Here is a 21,554-nt window from a genome sequence, read left to right on the forward strand (position 1 = left end):
ATCCTGGTTTAATGACCATCATACTGGTTTAATGTCCCTCGTCCTGCTTTAATGTCCCCCATCCTGGTACAATGCACTCCATTCTGTTACAGTGTCTCACATTCTGGCATAATGACCTAATTCTGATATAATGTCCCCATTCTGGTATAATGTACCCATTCTAGCATAATGTCCCCCATCCTGGTATGGTATCTACTGAGCTGCCATCCTGGGGATGGGTTATCAATATCAGATCGGTGGGCTCCGACACGCGGCACTGGCAGCATCAGTTTGCAACGCTCAGATGTAAATAGTTTGAAGATCTGAACATCACTGCTCCATTCACTGTACTGTGGGTCCTGCAAGTCAGCTAATATTCATGTAATAGGAGCTGATCTGCAGCACCAGGTAGCAGCCACTACACAGTGACCAGAGCTGTGATGTTCAGCTCCTCAACAATGTTTACATCTGACCTCTGCCAGAGTTTCAAACAACTGAGTAGTGGAGGTGCCACGTGCCGGACCCCCCACAAATCTGATATTAATGAGCTAACCAGGGGATAGGCCATCAATATGTTTGTCCTGGAAATTCCCTTTAAGGCCCACCTGCACATACTATGTATATAATATACAGTACAGACCAAAAGTTTGGACACACCTTCTCATTTAAAGATTTTTCTGTATTTTCATGACTATGAAAATTGTACATTCACACTGAAGGCATCAAAACTATGAATTAACACATGTGGAATTATATACTTAACAAAAAAGTGTGAAACAACTGAAAATATGTCTTATATTCTAGGTTCTTCAAAGTAGCCACCTTTTGCTTTGATGACTGCTTTGCACACTCTTGGCATTCTCTTGATGACCTTAAAGACGTAGTCACTGGAAATGGTTTTCACTTCACAGGTGTGCCCTGTCAGGTTTAATAAGTGGGATTTCTTGCCTTATAAATGGGGTTGGGACCATCAGTTGTGTTGTGCAGAAGTCTGGTGGATACACAGCTGATAGTCCTGCTGAATAGACTGTTAGAATTTGTATTATGGCAAGAAAAAAGCAGCTAAGTAAAGAAAAACGAGTGGCCATCATTACTTTAAGAAATGAAGGTCAGTCAGTGCGAAAAATTGGGAAAACTTTGAAAGTGTCCCCAAGTGCAGTTGCAAAAACTATCAAGCGCTACAAAGAAACTGGCTCACATGAGGACCGCCCCAGGAAAGGAAGACCAAGAGTCACCTCTGCTTCTGAGGATAAGTTTATCCGAGTCACCAGCCTCAGAAATTGCAGGTTAACAGCAGCTCAGATTAGAGACCAGGTCAATGCCACACAGAGTTCTAGCAGCAGACACATCTCTTCAACAACTGTTAAGAGGAGACTTTGTGCAGCAGGCCTTCATGGTAAAATAGCTGCTAGGAAACCACTGCTAAGGACAGGCAACAAGCAGAAGAGACTTGTTTGGGCTAAAGAACACAAGGAATGGACATTAGACCAGTGGAAATCTGTGCTTTGGTCTGATGAGTCCAAATTTGAGATCTTTTGTTCCAACCACCGTGTCTTTGTGCGACGCAGAAAAGGTGAACGGATGGACTCTACATGCCTGGTTCCCACCATGAAGCATGGAGGAGGAGGTGTGATGGTGTGAGGGTGCTTTGCTGGTGACACTGTTGGGGATTTATTCAAAATTGAAGGCATACTGAACCAGCATGGCAACTACAGCATCTTGCAGCGGCATGCTATTCCATCCGGTTCGCGTTTAGTTGGACCAGCATTTATTTTTCAACAGGACAATGACCCCAAACACACCTCCAGGCTGTGTAAGGACTATCTGACCAAGAAGGAGAGTGATGGGGTGCTACGCCAGATGACCTGGCCTCCACAGTCACCAGACCTGAACCCAATCGAGATGGTTTGGGGTGAGCTGGACCGCAGAGTGAAGGCAAAAGGGCCAACAAGTGCTAAGCATCTCTGGGAACTCCTTCAAGATTGTTGGAAAACCATTTCCGGTGACTACCTCTTGAAGCTCATCAAGAGAATGCCAAGAGTGTGCAAAGCAGTCATCAAAGCAAAAGGTGGCTACTTTGAAGAACCTAGAATATAAGACATATTTTCAGTTGTTTCACACTTTTTTGTTAAGTATATAATTCCACATGTGTTAATTCATAGTTTTGATGCCTTCAGTGTGAATGTACAATTTTCATAGTCATGAAAATACAGAAAAATCTTTAAATGAGAAGGTGTGTCCAAACTTTTGGTCTGTATTGTATATATGTGTCACCCCAGGCCAGGATGCCACAAAATATTAAAGGCTGTGTCTGAGAGCAGGAGGGAGGTCCCCTGGTTATGGACCATTAGCATGCAGCACCTCCTGTGCCAGGCCAGTAGGGGGAGCAGGCTGCCCTATAAAAGCTGAAACTGGGGCAGGGTTAGAGAGACCAGAACCCACTTCTGAAGTGACCAGAAGGGTTCTCAGAGAAGAGGGACAGGTCAGCAGCAGCTGAGGAGTCCGTGAGGCAGAGGAGAAACTGCAGGCCAGGTACAGAGGCGACGAGAGACGGTCCTGGCAAAGAATTAATCTAACCGGACATTGGGGTCCGAGGCTGTAAAGACTCTAAGTCCCACAGCAGAGAACCAATCCACGAGGGATTTCATGACCTTTGGCCTAAGAAGCCCGGAGGCTCCGCCACAACAGAAGGGACCAGCAAGGCCAAGAGAGGCCGAAGGTAAAAGGAACCCAAGTTGCACGCCATACGGGCGAGAAGTATACGACCTGCTCAGGGACGTGGGCTATTACACCACGAAGAGGGAGATAGTCAGAAAGTGCATAGCGAGAATAGTAGGCCTACACACTCACCCTGACCAGTGGGGCTCACCCGAATGCTCTCAGACACCCAGGCCCATCCCTAACCGGTACCACTGTTAGATCATTAATAATGCCTACAATAAAGACCCTGGACTGTTTGAAGCGGACTCTGAACTCTTACTGTTGCGGCCTGCACTATCACCCCCAGCATCCACCTACACTGCCCTGAGGCTACACTCTTCCCGTGGGGAGTTATCCTACCCCTCTGCTGCACACTAACACCAGCCTCAGCGGTCTGCCTTGCAGCGGCGGTTATCCCTGACCGCAATCCACGGGTGGCGTAGTCGGACATTCAAAACACTGATAAATAGACTTCCACCATTTGGTCTGACCACCGTGAGTCACGGGATCGGGTTGCCACTACTACCCCCAGCATCGCACAGAAGCCCGGTTCCAGGTACCCCACGGACCAGGGGGCGAGTCAGCATTGGCGTAGTCGGCAGGATCGTGACCAACCCACCACAAACGGGTATTGCGTGCCTGAAAAAGACTTTATACTCACCTGAGTGAAGTTTCCCGCCATTCGGGGACATTTCCCGCCAATCGGAGCCGTTTCCCGCCATCGGGCGCCACCTTCGGGACGCCGCGCGGGAAGAAGAGGGGCGTGGACGTCAAAAACGCGCGAGACCTGAAGCCCCGCCCTACGCTGAGACACTGCGCAAGGTCCTGGAAGGAGATCCAGCGGACGCCGACGTCATCACCGAGCGACGCAAGGTCCTCGCCCAGAGCATCGCGAGCGGAGCCGCGGCCTACAGAAGAGGATCGCCGGAAGGTAGGCCATGGTTAACTAGGGGGGAGGAAGATGTCGGACGCGGAGGGACCCTCTACCACCAGCGTAGCCGCTGCAGCTGTGATGCCGTTTTCCATGCCCTATATCCCCGGAGCGGCCTGGCAGCCACAGTATGCCGGTGAGTCGCATACCTTGGGCGACTTTAAAGAAAGGCTGTATAGTCTGTTCAAAGTTTATCCCCTGACAGAAGAACAGAAAGTAAGCATACTGATAGGGCAGTTAACTGGTGCGGCCCTGCGGGAGGTAAAGTCTTGGACAGCTGAGGAGAAAAGGACTGTAAGGGGGGTTCTGACCCGTCAACGGGACACCTTTGATACCCGTACCTCAGCAGAAATCAAAATGCGGTTCTATGGATGTAAGCAGCGAGCTCAAGATAGCATCAGAGATTATGCCCTAAATTTACAGGAAGCCTTGGGGGCAATTAAGCAATAAACTATTGACTGACCAGTTCATAGAAGGTCTGCTGTCCAGCGCCCACAGAACTCAGCTGCGCCTCATGGCCCTACAGAACCCCGATTTGACTTTTGCACAGTTCAAAGATAGGGCCATCCGGGTGCTCCGAGCCGGGTGGCGCTGTAGCTTCCCGGCGCCCTGCCATCACTTACCACCAGGGGGTGGCACCCTACCCAGCAGACCTTGTGGGGGCTGATGCGCAGGCCCTAAATCCATCCCCGCCTGCAAACCTGCACCATCAGGTCCAAGAACTAACAAAGAGTGTTTCTGCATTGACCAGGACCGTACAGTCGTTACAGATGGACCCGTCAGGACCAATTAAGCTGGCTTCCAGTCTGGAGGATGTCCCGTGGCGTCGACAGAGGAGGATCCCGTCGTTCAGAGGGAGGCCCACCGACCGTTACACTGAGGGTGGACAGCCGATTTGCCGCCGTTGCAGCCAGCCGGGACACGTAGCCAGGTACTGTACTTTAAATGGGTCCGACCTGGGGCAGAGGACCAACCCCCAGGCATAAGGTCATCAGGCCCGTCTAATTGGCGCGATAAGTACGTAGGGGGACGCCCAGTTTTACCCGTAGTGTTGGACGGTATCCCCATGAGTGCACTGCTGGACACCGGGTCCCAAGTGACCACCATCCCCTATGTACTTTTCAAGCAGTACTGGAGTGACACTGATATAACACGCTATCCAGATAGTGACTTGGACATCATCGCCAGCAATGGCTTGCCCGTGCTGCAGGTGGGGTTCAGAGAGATGACCATTAAGATTGGTAAAGTTGAACTGCCGGCACAGGGAGTGATCATTGTGGACATTGACCGTCGAGAAAGTCACCCTAAAATAACCTTGGGTACTAACGTAATTGAAAATTGTCTTTCAGAAGTAATTGTAATTTTGCAGCAGGTGGCGATGAATGCGAGCTCCAGCCAACAGAGAGTCCTCCAGAAAGAGATAAGAGCTCTGATGAGACGGCAACAGGTAGAACTGTCTGGTGGTGAGATCGGTAGCGTGAAGATGAGCGACCCATTCCCCATTGCCATGCCTCCCAAAAGTGAAATGATGATCTGGTGTTGGACTTCAATCGGGTTAAGAGGGAGAGACTACCAAGCCATGGTAGAACCCGTGTACTCAGACAGCAGGCCCACCATTTTGACAGCCCGGGGGGTGGTTGTTGTCCGCCATGGGAGGGTGCCCGTCCGCATTCTAAACATTGGGGAAAGGGAAGTACACTTGCCCCGGTATGCTACATTAGCCAAATTGTTTGCTGTTGAACACTGTGCAATCAGGGTCGTGGAACCCTTGCCTTCATCTCCACCGGTGGAGGATAATGGCTCCCAGAAACACAAGGAGGACTGGTGCCAGAAACTCCATGTGGGTGCTGACTCTACTCCCCTGCACCAAAAACAAGGAGTCTACCGGGTGGTTCAGGAGTACGAGAGAATCTTTAGTAAGCACCCGCTAGACTTCGGCCGAGTAAAGGGAGTGGAACACCACATCCCCACGGGGAGCCACCCACCAATAAAAGAGAGGCACAGACCTGTACCCCCTGCACATTATCAGAACGCAAAGGGCATGCTGAGAGAAATGAAAGAAGCTGGGGTCATTAGAGATAGCTGTAGCCCCTGGGCAGCTCCCTTAGTTTTGGTAAAAAAGAAAGACGGTACCATGAGAATGTGCGTGGACTATAGAAAGGTCAATCGTATCACCCATAAAGACGCGTACCCGTTACCTAGGATAGAGGAGTCTTTAGCCGCACTAAAATCAGCTAATTTCTTCTCTACTTTGGATCTTACTAGCGGGTACTGGCAGGTTCCTGTGGCAGAGGCTGACAAGGAGAAGACCGCCTTCACCACCCCGATGGGATTAAGTGAATTCAACTGTATGCCATTCGGGCTCTGCAATGCACCCGGGACCTTCCAGAGGCTGATGGAATGCTGTCTAGGGCACCGAAACTTTGAGATGGTCCTACTTTACCTGGACGACATGATTGTCTATTCGAAGACTTACGAGGACCATCTTAAGCCCCTGGCCGAGGTGTTCGAAGCCCTGGCAGGCTTTGGCATGAAAGTGAAACCCTCCAAGTGCCATCTGTTAAAGCCGAAGGTACAGTACCTGGGACAAGTGGTGAGTGCAGAAGGAGTAGCCCCCGACCCTGACAAAATCACGGCAATAAAGAACTGGCCAGGCCCCTCTAACATAAAAGAAGTGAGGCAGTTCCTCGGGTTGGTAGGCTACTACCGAAGGTTCATCCCCAGGTTCACCAAGATGGCAGCCCCTATGCAGGACCTCCTTATAGGACAATCTAAGACCAGAAGCCAAAAGCCACCCTTCAAGTGGGACAAGCCGGAAGAGGAGTCCTTCCGCCAGCTGAAGATGGCCCTCACGGGGGATGAGATCCTGGCCTACCCCAATTATGGCCAGCTTTTTATCCTCCACACAGACGCCAGTAATGTGGGGCTGGGGGCCGTACTGTCACAGAACCAACAGGGCAGAGAAAGGGTGATCGCGTATGCCAGCCGGAAGCTGAGGCCCACCGAGAGAAACCCGGAGAATTACAGCTCCTTTAAGCTGGAGTTCTTAGCAGTGGTGTGGGCCGTAACGGAACGTTTCAAGCATTACCTGGCCTCTGCGAAGTTCACTGTGTACACGGACAACAATCCGTTGACGCATCTGGACAATGCGAGACTTGGTGCCCTAGAGCAGCGGTGGATGGCCCGGCTAGAAAACTATGACTTCACCATCAAGTACCGGGCAGGCCGAGCCAATGCCAATGCAGATGCCCTATCGAGAATGCCCCATTTGCCCGATGAGGGAGAAGATCCAGACGAGCTGGAGGAAATAGAGCTCCCTGCATTCCACCAGTATGGGGCCACTCAGTACTCCCACCGTGTAAGTGACAAAGACCTAACCACCGTCATGTTCAACCCCTTACCCCACCACAGCTGGGCTGAAACGCAAGATAGTGACCCTGCAATTCGCCTGGTGAAAGACCTGTTGACCCAGGCAGACGCTAGCCCTTGCCCGGACGCTCCAGAGGAAGCCAAGCAGTTATGGAAGGAGAAAAACAAGCTATTCCTCAACGAAGGTAAGCTGTGCAGAAGGCTTGTCAACCACCGGACGCACAAGCTGACCTGGCAGGTAGTGGTCCCGACATGAGATGCAGCAATGGTCCTGGAGGCCTACCATGACAGAGCGGGACACTTCGGGTGGAAGAAACTGGAGTTCCTACTGAGAGAGCGGTTCTACTGGGTCGGTATGAGAGGGGCCATAGAGAAGTGGTGCAGGGACTGCGGCCCATGTAACCTCAGAAGGAAGGATGGTACCAGCCAGAAGACACCCTTGAGGCCCATCGTCACCAGGCAGCCTCTTGAGCTGGTAGCTCTGGACCATGTGAAATTGGCTCCAAGCCGGACGGGCTACGTCTATGCCCTGACAATAGTGGACCACTATTCCCTGTTCCTGGTGGTGGTTCCCGTTAAAGACTTGACAGCCCAAACAGCGACCAGAGCCTTCCAACAACACTTCTGCTGTCCACACGGGTATCCGGAACAGGTCTTGACAGATCAAGGTCCAGCGTTTGAGGCTGAAATCTTCCAGGAGTTCTGCAACCTCTACGGCTGTAAGAAGATTCGGACAACGCCTTACCACCAACAGGCTGTGTGAGAAAATGAATAATATCGTCATTGATCTCCTCAAGACGTTGCCCCTGGAGGAATGCAGCCTGTGGCCGGAGAAGCTGTCAGACCTGATAGACTTATACAACCATATCCCAGTGAATGCTACCAACTGCACCCCGGCTTACCTGATGCGAGCAAGACCAGGTAAGCTGCCTGTGGACCTGGAGATGGGAGTCCTGACACCCGAGGACACCTCCCCAGATGCGGACTGGGATACGGAACGGCGGCTACAGTACAAGAAGGTACAGGAGAGTGTGGAGAGGAGTCTGGCTCAAGCGAGAGAAAAGCAAGAGAGGCTCTTCAACCAACACACCCCTGCTGGTCCCCTGGAACCTGGCGAGCAGGTCCTGAAGCGGAAGAGAAAGCTTCACAAGCTAGATGACCAGTGGGAGAGAGACCCGTACACAGTACTGCCGTCCGACCACAACAACCCGAAGGTATGTGTAATTACCAAGGATGGAGGAAAACCGCTAGCACTGTCTCCAGAGACCACCTAAAACGGTGCCCCGAGCAACTGCAGAGTCCAAGTGAAGATCAAGATGACCTTGAGCCCGCAGTGGACAAGGGAGAAATGGTCAGCACCGTTCTCGGAGAGTTTCCCCGTTCTGGACTTGGATAAACGACGCAATAGTGGTACCCGTCCTACACTTTCTTCAACCAACTCAGCAAGAACCTATAGGAGAGCAGGAGGAATCAGAAGACCAAGCAGCCCCAGAGGCTGAAGAACCCATGCCAGCAGCCCAGGAGAGTCAACCCTCTGCTGACAGTGAGCCTGCCATGCCTGCGGTAAGCCAAAGGACCCGCAGACAGCTGCCTGCACTACCTGAAAACCCAGCTAGTAGCTGTACCCTAAACGATAGTGGGGAAAGCCAGGTTAGACCACCATCAGACAGTGGGTTACGCTGGTCAACCCGGAGCACTAGGGGTCAAATACCAGCTCGCTGGAAGATCTAAATGCTGTATATTGCAAATATTTTATGTTTTATTAATAATGTTTTTCCAGTTTCCCTAGTACGATGGACTGACAGGTCATGGACACTGAATGGCCGGAACTGTCTTGTAGATAGTTGCACCTGGTGCCCTCTTTCGAAGATGACCACGGAAGAAAAATCTGTCCGGCGTGGCCTCCTTGTGGTCCAAAGTAGTTAGCTTTTACCTTGCTGCCACGCCCAAGGCCAGGAACTTGGGGTTTATAGGGAGAGGTCCACACACCGTGGAAAACTTCACCTTATTGGGTGATATGGACACCCGGTCACGGAAGCGCCGTGGCCTTAAGGACAAAATGTACTTGTACATATGTTATGTTATTGTTTATACCCTGTATTTGTGTTTCCTGTTTAGTCCGGAGTACTAAATTTTACTAGGGGGGAATGTGTCACCCCAGGCCTGGATGTCACAAAATATTAAAGGCTGTGTCTGAGAGCAGGAGGGAGGTTCCCTGGTTAGGGACCATTAGCATGCAGCACCTCCTGTCCCAGGCCAGTAGGGGGAGCAGGCTGCCCTATAAAAGCTGGAACTGGGGCAGGGTTAGAGAGACCAGAACCCACTTCTGAAGTGACCAGAAGGGTTCTCAGAGAAGAGGGACAGGTCAGCAGCAGCTGAGGAGTCCGTGAGGCAGAGGAGAAACTGCAGGCCTGGGACAGAGGCGACAAGAGCCGATCCTGGCAAAGAATTAATCTAACCGGACATTGGGGTCCGAGGCTGTAAAGACTCTAACCCCACAGCAGAGAACCAATCCGCGAGGGATTTCATGTCCTTTGGCCTAAGAAGCCCGGAGGTTCTGCCACAACAGAAGGGACCAGCAAGGCCAAGAGAGGCCGAAGGTAAAAGGAACCCAAGTTGCACGCCATACGGGCGAGAAGTACACGGCCAGCTCAGGGACGTGGGCTATTACACCACGAAGAGCGGGATAGTCAGAAAGAGCATAGAGAGAACGGTAGGCCTACACACTCACCCTGACCAGTGGGGCTCGCCCGAATGCTCTCAGACACCCAGGCCCATCCCTAACCGGTACCACTGTTGGGTCATTAATAATGCCTACAATAAAGACCCTGGACTGTTTGAAGCGGACTCTGAACTCTTACTATTGCTGCCTGCACTATCACCCCCAGCATCCACCTACACTGCCCTGAGGCTACACTCTTCCCGTGGGGAGTTATCCTACCCCTCTGCTGCACACCAACACCAGCCTCAGCGGTCTGCCTTGCAGCGGCCATTATCCCTGACCGCAATCCACGGGTGGCGTAGTCGGTCATTCAAAACACTGATAAATAGACTGCCACCATTTGGTCTGACCACCCTTAGCCAAGGGATCGGGTTGCCACTACCACCCCCAGCATCGTACAGAAGCCCGGTTCCGGGTACCCCACGGCCCAGGGGGCGAGTCATGTATATGGCAAAGAGTGGGAAGGGGTTAATCACAGGCTCATAAAATGGACAAACAACACAAATATTGGTTCTATCTTTTACACATTTGGGGTAGCCCTTAAGAGGGCCGTTGGGTCAAAGAGAGAGAGAGAGGGGAGGGAGAGATACCGGGAGATACCAAGAGAGAGAAAAAAAAGAGAGACCCAACCAGTGCAAGGCTAAGCCGGGCAGGCGGCAGTGGCTATTTATACCCACTGCTGATCTCTGATTGGTGGAAAATCTGGGTGTGGCTGCTCTCTGGTTGGTGGAAAATCTGGGTGTGGCTGCTCTGTGATTGGTCAGCATTATGACCTCACAGTGGCGATTACTCATACCTCCTGGGTGGTTTTTCTGGGCGGTTCTGCTTTCTGACTGGTGGAAATTCTAATCAGCATTATGACCTCACAGTGGCCTTGACTCATGTTTCATGGACTGTTCTATCTGGGTGACCTGAAACATGCTGATCTCTGATTGGTGGAAATTCAAGTCATCTTCATGACATCACAATCAGCATGTTATTACTGCTGAGATGTTATTAATGAGCAACTAAAAGACACAATCACATAAAAATAATTTTTAGAAAGGTGTAGAAAAAATGCTGTAAAGTAAGAACGCTTCAAAAATAGAAATGTTAATGATCTATTTAATCAATTAACAAAATACAAGTGAATGAACAAACGAAAAATCTACATCCAATCAATGTTTGGTGTGACCAACTTTTCACTTTAAAACAGCATGAATTCTTCTAGGTACACCTGCGCAAAGTCAGGGATTTTGTAATAATACAATCAGGTGTCAGGTCATACACCATGGCAAGACTGAGAAAGAATACACAAGGAAGTTATACTACATCAGCAAGGTCTCTAAGGCACAAATTTCAAAGCAGATTGAGGGTTCAAGATGTGTCATTCAAGCACTTATGAAGAAGCACAAGAAAATGTGCAACGCTGAGGTCAGTAGATGCGGTGGTCGGCCAAGGAAACTTAGTGCAGCAGATGTATGACACATTATAGTTACTTTCCTTCAAAAGGGGAAGATGTCCAGCAGTGCCATCAGCTCAGAACTGGCAGCAAACAGTGGGACTCAGCTTCACTCATCTACTGTTCAGAGAAGACTGGCCAGAAGTGGTCTTCATAGCAGAATTGTGGCGAAAAAGCCATATCTTCCACATCAAAACAAGGCTAAGTGACTCAACTATGCATTAAAACAGAGGAACCAGGGTGTAGAAAATTGGCAGGATGTGCTCTGGACGGTTGAGTCAAAATATGAAAAATGTTGTTATTACAGAAGAGATTTTGTTCACTGAAGGGCTGGAGAGCAGTACAATAATGAGTGTCTATGGTCAATAGTGATGCATAAGCACGGTGGAGGGTCCTGTAAGTTTGGGGCTGCATTTCAGCAAATGGAGGTGGAAATCGGGTCAGAATTATTGGTTCCCTCAATGCTGAGATATAGAGGCAGATACTTATCCATCATGCAATATCATCAGGGAGGTGTCTGATTGGATCCAAATGTTTTCTTCAGCAGAACAACAACCCCAAACATACAGCCAATGTCATTAAGAATTATCTTCAATGTAAAGAACAAGGAGTCCTGGAAATGATCTGGTCCCACCCAGTGGAGTAACTAGAGTCTGATAGGCCCCCACCTGCATGCTGGTCAGATGTATGGGCCCTTGTAGCGTTCTGGATTCTATAAAGATATATGTGTTCTCTCCCTATGTAGTAATGTCCCCCATCCTGGCTCCTTCTTGTAATAATCTCCCACATGCTGGGCCTTATGCTATAACATTTTCCCCCATCTGTGCCCCGGTCTGGTAATGTCCCCATTCTGGCATCATTTCCTTCATTCTGGTTTAATGTCCCTGTGAAGCCCAGCTGTGCTTGGTATCACAACTCCTGGAAGGGTGTATTGAAGGATTCCTCCACAAGAGGCCCCTATAACCATTCACACATCTCCACCTTCCACCTCAGACCACCAGAGGGAGCTCCTTAGGGAGATATAAAAGGGAAGGTGGAGCCTGGCAAGTGAGTCAGTTCAGAGTCTGGAGACTACAGTCTGTGTGAGTCTAGTCTATTCTGGTATAGCAGTGAGTCCAGTACAGCCTGAGAGGAGTTACCTCAGAGGACAAAAGCCTGTTCAGCTCCTGCAATTGCTATCCTGCAGTGGAGCTTATCCAGATCGAGACTCGGTGCAGCTCAGTGAGGTGAGCTTTAGGTGTGCCGGCGCCATAAGATCGGTGAAAAGCGGCACGCTGCCGTTAGTGTGAGTAGCCTATTGAGGGTCCGAGTAGGCCGAAGGCGAAGGAGTAGAGAGTTAGCTCATAGGGGGCAGAGGAGCTTAATTAGCTCACCCCGAAGAAGTAGTTACAGGACACCGGGTCCGAAGCTTGCCGGGATCTCCATGACCTAGTAAGATAAACCGGAATCCCTGGAGAACTACAGGTCCCAGGATCGCTAAAGTGCTGATACGTACCAGAGCCAGGAGACACATAGGCCCCGTGAGTCGGGAGCGTGCACTCCAAGAGAAGGCCCTACCACAAGGTCAGCAAGCGCAGGACAGAGACAAAGTTAGGCCTAGCTCCAGGCAGGTCAGAAACTTATTACGCAGCAGCAAGAGCCAGGAGACCCAAAGCCTGCTCATTGGGGAGGATCCGGACATACACCCTTCACCCTACAGTGCTCTGGGGAGTGCCTGAATTTCCACCAGTAAAAGGTACTGAAGTGACTTTTGTGTCCGTTCCTGTTCTTGCTCCGACTCGGCTGAGTCTCCTTGTCCTGTACCCCCGTTCTTATACTGCCCTGAGGCCCAGCTCCACCTGTGGGGAGCCATATCATCTAGCTGCCTTATCACCGGCCTCAGTGGACTGCGCAGCGCTGGTGAATATCATCAGAAACCATAGGTGGCGTCACGAACTTTTATAAACTAGACATCTATCAACGCCTTTTTAAAGAGTGACCCCAGAGTACGGGCCCGGGAGCCGACCACCGCGACCTCCTTAAGGCTAAAGGCCCGGGTAACTGAGTCATCCCCATCCCCTGGGCTAGTCATTCTGTTTCTGGCGTCACGAACAGGATTGCGTGCCCGCTGCAATGACGCCGTGTTTTTCCCGTTGCCATCGGGTACTGTGCGCCTTTATACTGAACTGTGTACGTAAAGTTGTGGTGAAGATAGCCGCCATTGTTGGTCCGTTGAGCAAGAAGAAGCGTGTAACCGCGGGAAAATAAGGGGCGTACATGAAAAAGAGCGCAAAGTCCCGGACACGCCCCACGCCAAATCAGGAAGCGCCAGGTCCTGTACGGAGCGTCGCTGAACGCTCTGACGTAGGACGCAAGCGACGCAAGGTCCTGAAGATCACCGTCACCTGCGGAGCTGCGGCCTACCGGAAGAAAACTCAGAAGGTAGGCCACGGTTAACTAGGGGGGCGCTAAGATGTCCGTTGAACAGCAGAACGCCGACCTGCCGGTCAACGTCCCTGAAGTCCAACCCACGCCCGATAATGGGCAGGCAGAAGCCGCCGCTCCACTAGCAGCGCCTGTAACACCTGTAATTCCTATGACTTTACCGTACATTCCTGGAGCAAAGTGGCTCCCTGTTAAATAATGAATAGTGGATATTCATTTTATTCTCAAATTTTGAGTTTTATACACTGCACAAGGATTGCATCAGCCATCGTGTCTACTTGACATGCGCTATTTGTGTGTGTATTTTTGGTTCACTACCATATGTAGAACAGGTGTGCCATACGTGTGCTATAAAAGCCCATGGTACAGAAAGGGGGGGGGCTTCTTTCTCTTCCCACCCCACAAGACACAAGAATCTTCATGCTGAGAAGTATCTGACATGTAGGCCTGGACACGTGCTGGACAAAGACATGATTTACCAGCCAGGATCCAAGGAAAGATGGGTGAATCTCAACAATTAAGCTAATTATGGACAAATGGACAATTACTTTATAACTAATTATTGTATGTACCTGCTGCAATCTGATTCTTTTTAGTGCTGACGAGCTGAACAGCTGTTGTTCACGTGTCAGTAAATTCACTAATTTGTCACGAGAAGCAGAAAGAATCTACAGACTGAGGACTGACAGGAAGCAGAGGTACTAACAAGGAACAGAATCAGACGAACTGAAGACAGGACGTGCTGATAAAGAGAAGCTAAGGAATCTTAAGGTAAGCAAAATATGTATATAATTTCTTCTTTTGCTAAACAAAGTAATATTAATTTCAAAGTTAATGTAGGAAATGACGTAGACGTTTTGTGGCTCAGTTTATACAAAGAATGTGAATTGCAGAATTTACAGTTAACTTCTAAATTGGTAAATAGAGACAAACAGAAATTGAGAAATATTCTACATTTGATAGATTTTTTTCATAGTCTTGTGTTAGAGAAGTCTAAGCAGAAAAATTGTGTAGAAGAAGTGTCAGATGGTGATACTGATTCTGACTGTAATGTGGAAAATGAACAAGAAGTAAGACACGTGTCTGTAACTGAAGGTGACCTTGGGTCTGACCAAGAGACGGACATACAGAAACCTGACATGGGAGGAGACATGACTGACATACGAGAAACTGACATATTAGGTGAAGTGGGAGGAGACGTGAGTGACGTAGGAGGAGCTGACGTACAAGAGCCACTAAAAATATCAGAGAATTCAGGAATTACCCAGGCTCAACTACAAATTAAAATGAGGAAAAATTTGCTGAAATTATACAAAATCATGCCAAAATATGATGTCAAATTCCATTCCTGTAGAAATTCAGAGACATTTGAGAGCTTCTCTGATAAGTTTGATTTATCCAATGAGGAGAAGAATCAATTATTTAAAATATGGATTCCTGTCACATTGTCCAGACGTTTACATTTAAAAATGATTCGGACAGATTAAGATATTTGATTTATTGTGTCACAAAGGATTTTCCCAACATAGAAGATCTGCAGAAACTAAGGATTGGTAGGAAGGAATGTACATATACATTCATGTCCATATTTGAACGGTTGTACAAAGCTCTCATCAAAAATGGAAAAGTACAACATATGATAACAACTTTTGTACAAAAATTCAAATTCCTAGATCCAGTATCTAGAGTTATAGCGTCACAAAAAGAATCCCTATTCAAATGTGCGCAGTTGCTGGATTCTGTTAGAAAACATGAGAATCGTGAAAAGAAAATAAATCAAGTTAAATTTATAAAACCAGAGAAGGTAAAATCTTACCAAAAGCCAATATCAAACTCTCCTAGACTGAGTCATCCCCATAGTGAACTCTATCAAATACGCAGAAGATTTCATATCTGTTATAAGCCATATCAGCCAGTGCAAAGGTCCATCTCTTCACAGAATGAGTTAATTCTCAGTCAGAACTGTGATTCTCTAAAAAGGAAAATGGCTGAAACTGATGGACAGAGTCAGGTGAGACGACCAGCTCACAGTGACGTCATGGAATGTGGACAGAAGGACAGGCAGTTCTCTGAGGTTTTAAAGGATAGAAAAATGTCTTTCCTAAATAGGGCGTTTATGGAGATATTTGAGAGAGACAGAAGATTTGGTTTAGGGAGTGGCTAAGGAAAAACTGTAATTATAATGTTGTATCAAAATGTTATACAATGTCTCAATATTTATTTATAATCTTATACAGTAAAATTGTAGTTACATAGTTTCTAATAGTTCATATATATATATATATATATATATATATATATATATATATATACACTTGTTTAAGTAGAGATTGTGTATACTTGTATTTATATATATATTTATAAAAAAAATATATATATATATTAATTAATAAATTAGAACTTCATATATAAATTTAAGTAACAATATTTTAAATTACATTAGAACCAACCGATATATGTATAAGATATTTAAATAATTCTGTTTCTGTATGAATTTGATATTTAATTTTACTTTCTTATATTTCCTTAGAGGTTTCATTCCAAAGCAGGATTTGATCAAACAACTCTAAAATGGATTTATTTCTTTATTCACACAGGAAGTGAAAAAATTGCATGATTTTATGTGTATAACATTTTAAAATAATAACAATATATCTAGTTGAACTATAATATATATGTAATACTTATTAATTCTTTTGTGTTGCTAATATTTTCTGTGCATGAAGTGTTCGTGCAAATTAAAGTAGCTTTACAGCCAGCATGACGTGTGACAGCTGCAGCCTTTGAACTTTGAGCTAATAGTATAGGATCCCATTCATTCTATTTCCAGCTGATGTAACTTAAGACCGGGCAGCCAATGAGTAAAAAAAAAAAAAAAAAGGAACCTAAGGACATTTCTATTTTTGCAAGACAAAAGTTTTTTCAAGTGTCTGAAATTCCAGTGACTTACTCTCATATTATATAATATGTACTTTGGGAATATTCAAAGAAATATAAAGATATTCAACTTAACTGATAGTTTAAAATGCGCATTAATAAATTGGGATACAACAATTTTGGGTTAAATATATATATATCTATAACTTCGTATGTGGAACGTATGGATTGAACAGATCTGTGAATGTCAGAGTGAACATGACAGATGAGTAAATCAGCAGCTGCTAAGTGTGATTGATGTGACAGAGGCCTCGTACGTTTGTATGTTTGGAAAAAAAATAAATGTTTCTTTATGTGAAGGTACACAAATATATTTAATTCTGAGAAAAATTATAATACATAATTAGGTATTATCTACATATATATATATACTTCTATATTTCTTAATAATTATTATTTCTTGATTTAACTAATAGTGGATAAGGGCAACCACACATCAAAATGGTTTACAAAGCAAATTTATATTTAGAATAATTTTCCACATGATAATATTCTTGAATAACTATGATATTATTTTTAATGGTTACCTAATAGGTACACACCTCTCTTTAGCCAAATCTAGGCTACTCATCGATATGAAATTTATGCAAAATATTGATAGAAGAATAACTATTTTTAATTTGGTTCTGATATATACATAAATTATTTTATAAAATAATATTTTTTGGTATTAAAGGGGAAAATGTGTTTTTGATCCTGATTACATAATCACTTTTGATCAATACTTATTTTTTACACATTTTAATAAAGAAGAAATAATAATAAGGTACAATGGTATAACTAAGAAGGGTATTACATGCAAAGTTGCATAATTTAATATTTTTTGGTGATACAAGGTTATGACAAATATGAAATCATCCAAATAAGGGAGATATAAGGGTATTTTTTATGGAGAATATAATTACTCTTCATTTGTCATTAACATATGAAGGCCTTATTTTTATTTTCATTTTTATTCTTATTTTTATTTTTCATTTTTAAATTTTTATTCTTACTTATTTTCTTATTTTTCCATTTTTCAGTTTTAATTTTCAATTTTTGATTTTAATTCAGTTCAATATTTCAATTGAGAAAACACATTAATATTTAATGGGGTAATGTCAAGTACAAGAGTATTGCTTCATCAAATATAATGATATGAATTAATATAAGAAAAATGTTTAAATTTTCTGAGTAAACACAACAATTCATTCATTCATTTATTCATTCATTCATATATTTATTCATTTTGGTTCAGGAGTATACATTCTTTGGTATTATTGGTTTAATAAAGATATAAACACTTGTTGTTTCAAAACACACTGACACCTATGGGTTGGAAAAGGTAATTACACCTATGACATAAAAATGTTCTATCATATGGAGAACTTGATTGATAATGAATTATTATCTATTATTGTTTATTATTCCAAACATAATTTATTTTAATATTTTGATAATAATTAGATGGATATTATTGATTGCTATGGTACGCTGTGATATTATAGGTTAGGAAAAATTGCCAGATTTGGTATCAGATTAGGGAATGAAGACTTCAATCAAGACATCGCAATTATGAATTCTATCTTAATAAAGACTTTTAATTTTTATAAATCAAAGAGATTCTCAAAAGTTACAAGAAGAAGCAAATGATATCCGGACGTCTCAGAAGGTAACAGGTGTGAATGCTGAGTGATAATAGACTGTGTCAGATACAATTCACACCACTGATCACCAGGACGGCAGAGGACGATGATCCTGTATGTACTGTGTTGTGTTCAAGTTTCATCACGTTCCAGTGGTTTCCTATCACCTGCAACGCTTCAATGAAAGCTGGTGAACAGGTAATACCTGGCATATGTGTCCTGTACATAAAGGACTGAGTACTGGTTATGGTGCTATATAAAGCAGGGAAGTGTCAAGTTAACCCTTGCTTTACTGACCAAAGACGTCACATCTGTTCCAAAAGTGACACGAAACCAGTGCGGACGACACGGAAGATTCCAGAATATCGCACAGATATTAAAGCTACATTTCATCCATGGACTTTGTTTTCTTATCAACTGACACACATGATCTTTCTAATAAAGAGTACAGTTTATGGACTGCACAATAATGAATACAATTATGGACTGTACAATATCTACACGCTGTCATTTATTTCAAAGGAGTTTTCATCTAAAGACTGTGTTATAAAAGAACCAAGAAGAAGACGAGACGACGACCCGATGACATCAGATGATGACGATTGGACCCACGATTACTTCAATTTAGATATAGGGAAGTATAATTATACATATTAAATGAATATTAGTCACGGCTTAACATAACATGAATTCACATCATTATATAACAATAATCCGATATTGATACTATTATTACTATTATTATTATTATGGAAATTTAATGATATTGCCAAGGAAGAAGGAAAGAAAAAATGATTGATGAATGTATCTTCTTTTGAGAATTTTCAGTTAAAGTCCTTTTATTCTCAAAAAAGGGGGAAATGTTAAATGGTTAATTATGGAAATTCATTTGGAATGTTAATCGATAATCATTTTTCTGAGTTCTATGCCTCAGCCATCGTGTCTAGTTGACATGCGCTATTTGTGTGTGTATTTTTGGTTCACTACCATATGTAGAACAGGTGTGCCATACGACTGGCTATAAAAGCCCATGGTACAGAAAGGGGGGGCTCTCTTGCTCTGCCCACCCCACAAGACACAGAATCTTCATGCTGAGAAGCAAATGACATGTAGGCCTGGACACATGCTGGACAAAGACATGATTTACCAGACAGGATCCAAGGAAAGATGGGTGAATCTCAACAATTAAGCTAATTATGGACAAATGGACAATTACTTTATAACTAATTATTGTATGTACCTGCTGCAATCTGATTCTTTTTAATGGACAATCCAAGAATAAATAGATACATTTTATTATAAGAATATCGTGATATTGATACTTTGAGAAGTCCTCAGTAGGAAAAAATAATACAGGAAGAGTATTATTTTACAGTATCTAGAGCGAGGGTGGGGTGATGCAGAGCAGGCAGAGATCACGCCTCAAGCAGGGGACAGCGTTTCTTGGCCAGTTGGCAGTGTGCAGCACATGGTTGATTTCATGCTGCAGTGCCTGAAAAACGACCGCCGCATCGCCCACATTCTCAACACGGCTGATTATTGTGTGTCCACCCTCCTAGATCCTCGCTACCGGGACAACTTACAAAGCCTCATAACACCGTTGAACCGGGAGCGTAAAATGCGGGAGTACCAAGACGCACTGGTGCATTCCATCATGTTCTCCATTCCAACCGAAAGCAGTGCTGCTAGTGCTTTACAAAGCAGCTCAGTGCGTCGAGGCAGTGGAGGAAGCTCTGCACAAAGAGGGAGCAGAAGCAGCGCCTCAGCACAAGGCAAGACCAGTATGGCCGAAATGTGGCAAAGTTTTGTGTCCCCGCCGCCACAAATGTCTACACCATCACAGACGGCTCCAGTCAGCAGGAGGCAACGTTTCCGTCAGATGGTAACAGACTACATGTCTTGCCCTCTTAGTGTACTCCCAGACGGCTCTTCTCCCTTCAAGTTTTGGGTCTGTAAGCTAGATACATGGCCAGAGCTAAGTCAGTATGCATTGGAGGTGCTAGCTTGCCCTGCTGCTAGTGTATTATCGGAACGCGTCTTTAGTGCCGCAGGTGGTGTACTAACAGACCGTCGCATGCGACTATCCTCCGATAACGTTGACCGGCTTACTTTTCTCAAAATGAACAAGGCCTGGATCTCTCATGAATTTGCCAGTCCTCTTCCAGAATAAATAATTGTTGGCAAAAGTATCCAGGTCTCCTGTTCTGTTCATGTTTCTACCACCTGAACTGTAATCCTTGAGCTCCAACACCGCCAGTTGGCACTCGGAAGTGCCGTCTGCACAGTCAACACTTGCTGCCGTGTCATTGGGGTTCAGTAACGTCAGCTGTTCCCCGGCTGTGCGGACGGCAATTTCTCCTGCTCTGTCCACATTCTCACTACTACAGATTTTAAAGTTGCTCCAATTACACCTCTGGCTCCTCTGTTTTCAGTATTATCCCTGAGATCCAACACCGCCAGTTGGCGCTCGGAAGTGCCGTCTGCACAGTCAACACTTGCTGCCATGTCATTGGGGTTCAGTAACGTCAGCTGTTCCCCTGCTGTGCGGACGGCAATTTCTCCTGCTCTGTTCACATTCTCACTACTACAGATTTTAAAGTTGCTCCAATTACACCTCTGGCTCCTCTGTTTTCAGTATTATCCCTGAGCTCCAACACCGCCAGTTGGCGCTCGGAAGTGCCATCTGCACAGTCAACACTTGCTGCCGTGTTATTGGGGTTCAGTAACGTCAGCTGTTCCCCTGCTGTGCGGACGGCAATTTCTCCTGCTCTGTCCACATTCTCACTACTACTGATTTTAAAGTTGCTCCAATTACACCTCTGGCTCCTCTGTTTTCAGTATTATCCCTGAGCTCCAACACCGCCAGTTGGCGCTCGGAAGTGCCGTCTGCACAGTCAACACTTGCTGCCGTGTTATTGGGGTTCAGTAACGTCAGCTGTTCCCCTGCTGTGCGGACGGCACTTTCTCCTGCTCTGTCCACATCCACTGTACTACTGATTTAAAACCTCCTCCAAATACACCTCTGGCTCCTCTGTTTTCAGTATTATCCCTGAGCTCCAACACCGCCAGTTGGCGCTCGGAAGTGCTGTCTGCACAGTCAACACTTGCTGCCATGTTATTGGGGTTCAGTAACGTCAGCTGTTCCCCTGCTGTGCGGACGGCAATTTCTCCTGCTCTGTCCACATCCACTGTACTACTGATTTAAAACCTCCTCCAAATACACCTCTGGCTCCTCTGTTTTCAGTATTATCCCTGAGCTCCAACATCGCCAGTTGGCGCTCGGAAGTGCCGTCTGCACAGTCAACACTTGCTGCCATGTTATGGGTTCAGTAACGTCAGCTGTTCCCCTGCTGTGCGGACGGCAATTTCTCCTGCTCTGTCCACATTCTCACTACTACTGATTTTAAAGTTGCTCCAATTACACCT

The sequence above is a fragment of the Phyllobates terribilis genome, unplaced genomic scaffold (assembly GCF_046119375.1).
Source record: "Phyllobates terribilis strain yellow unplaced genomic scaffold, ASM4611937v1 Scaffold_125__1_contigs__length_5108534, whole genome shotgun sequence".
Classification (NCBI taxonomy): Eukaryota; Metazoa; Chordata; class Amphibia; order Anura; family Dendrobatidae; genus Phyllobates; species Phyllobates terribilis.